Genomic DNA, 1,984 nt, shown 5'->3' on the forward strand with positions numbered 1-1,984 from the left:
GCATTGGGCTGCACATAATAATACGCTTCTGAGAAAGTTCCCTCAAGAGACAGATTTGCAGTACTCTGACCTTTCCATTGTGGCATGAGACAGCAAAAGGAAAACACTGTATGAAATACACATGGTCTCCCTTTGTTTCTCCAAGAGTACTGTTTACGGGATTGTAACATGGAGAACCAAGAAAAAATGCCACATTTAAATGTGAGAGCTCCTTCTGTCACACACCCACACACACACAGAGATTTTTTTAAAGCCATTGTCTTTACTTTTTCTCATTTAAAAAAAACCTGTGAGCCCCCCAAAAAATCACCTTTGGATTAATACAACAGCTGAGGGCTAGCTAAAAATTCCCTTTCAGACCAGGTTTGACCTCTGGACCACAAACTAGCCATACCCGCTAGGGTTGCCAGCCTCCAGGTGGGGCCTGGGGATCTCCCGGTTTTACAACTGATCTCCAGCTGACAGAGATCAGCTCCCCTGGAGAAAATGGCTGCTTTGAAGGGTGGACTCTATGGCATTGTACCATGCTGAGGCCCCTCCCCAAACCCCACCCACTCCTGGATCCACCCCCAAAGTCTCCAGGTATTTTCCAACCCAGACCTGGCAACCCTAGCATGAATGAATATATATGCAGGAGGGATTTGGGGATTTTGCCCTGTAACCCATGTGTACACTAACACATGTTTTCTTCATGTTGTGCACGGTACAGTGTGCATGGTACATTTGTGTGCCATGCGTTTACACACGACAATACCTGACTGGCTGTCTCTCTCTGGTTCCTTTACTGATAGAAACAGATCTGCCCATGGACATGCCAAGGCTTAAAATAGATGTTGAGAGAGCAGCCCGTGTGTCTCCCCCCCCCCTCCAGCAGCAACAGCGTCAGCAGCAACAGCAGCAGGGAGAAAGAGAGGGAGAGCGAGAGAGATGGCCGCCTAGATCTCACTACCAGCCTCCCTTCCTTCCAGCTGAGAAATCACAGCTTTGACAAAGGTACAGTAATTGGGCTGGCTCTTTTGGTTGCTGCCTCTCTGTGTCTGTCCACAGAGTGTGTGGGCTGAGACTTGGGCAGAAGTGTGCCTGTGTCTTCCCTCTGAAACAGCCAGGAGAAGTAGCTGCCAGTCCTTGATTGTGTTCTCGGCATGTCAGGTGTCTGTGGTAGAACTCTGGCAGGATCGGTGCTTGGGGGGGGGGTGTCTGATATTTTGCAACCTGGAAAGCGACGGCAGCATGGACTGTCTGCTAACTTGATCCCAGCAGTGTTGGGAAAGGACTGGGGGAAAGGGAGTGCTTCTGGGTGGGGTTTCTGCATGTCCCATTGGAAGGAAATGCCCCTGATTGAGAAGAAAGGTTTCTTATTCCTGTCCATCGCAGCCACACAGAACTGAATGGAACATCTTTCCCTCTGCAACCTGTCAGAGGGCTCCTTATTGTGGAATTATCTGTTGGGCCAAGAGCCGGCAGGATACAGCCAATAGACGTTTGGACTAAGTCTAAAGGAAAGTGATTGAACCCCCACCTTGTTTCCAGGCTCACTGAATAGTTTGGGTAAGACACCTTTGTTTGGAATCCAGTCTCATTTTCCCCAGCTATAAAATGGGAAGAATTGTAACTCCCTGCAGGCTGCTACGAGGATGGATAAGGACTGTAAAACAGGTTGTACATAGGAAATAATTTGTGAAAGATTAACAGCCGCTAGAAAGATGCACAGGGTGGAATACACCTTCCCTTTTTGCTCAGGAATTGAGGGGGAGTAAGCAGGAAAAAGAGCAGACAGGGAACAATCCGTCCTGTTTTATCTGCTAGTGTTGTACCGAGGACATGAAAAAAGGAATTCACTGTGTGCAAGACCATACAGGATTAAAAGACCTCTTGCAGGTATTCTGACCAGGTTGGATCTTCTAGGGATTCAGCAGGTGAATTGCATGCAAGGCCCCACCTAGAACTTAACTCTTGTTATGCTAAAAGAACCATCGATAGACAT

General features: G+C 47.9%; 1 protein-coding gene across 2 annotated transcripts in view; it reads left to right on the forward strand.

The window, feature by feature from the left end:
- The first annotated feature begins 877 nt into the window (after window positions 1–877).
- Window positions 878–1,984, forward strand: part of DUSP26 (dual specificity phosphatase 26 (putative)) — an 18,280-nt gene continuing 17,173 nt past the window's right edge. For both annotated transcript variants that reach the window (XM_015419012.1, XM_015419013.1), the window contains exon 1: window positions 878–993. The gene's annotated coding sequence lies outside the window, so the exon portion shown is untranslated. The remainder of the gene's footprint in view (window positions 994–1,984) is intronic.

The sequence above is a fragment of the Gekko japonicus genome, unplaced genomic scaffold, assembly GCF_001447785.1.
Source record: "Gekko japonicus isolate JY-2015 unplaced genomic scaffold, Gekko_japonicus_V1.1 scaffold3672, whole genome shotgun sequence".
In the NCBI taxonomy this organism is placed as follows: domain Eukaryota; kingdom Metazoa; phylum Chordata; class Lepidosauria; order Squamata; family Gekkonidae; genus Gekko; species Gekko japonicus.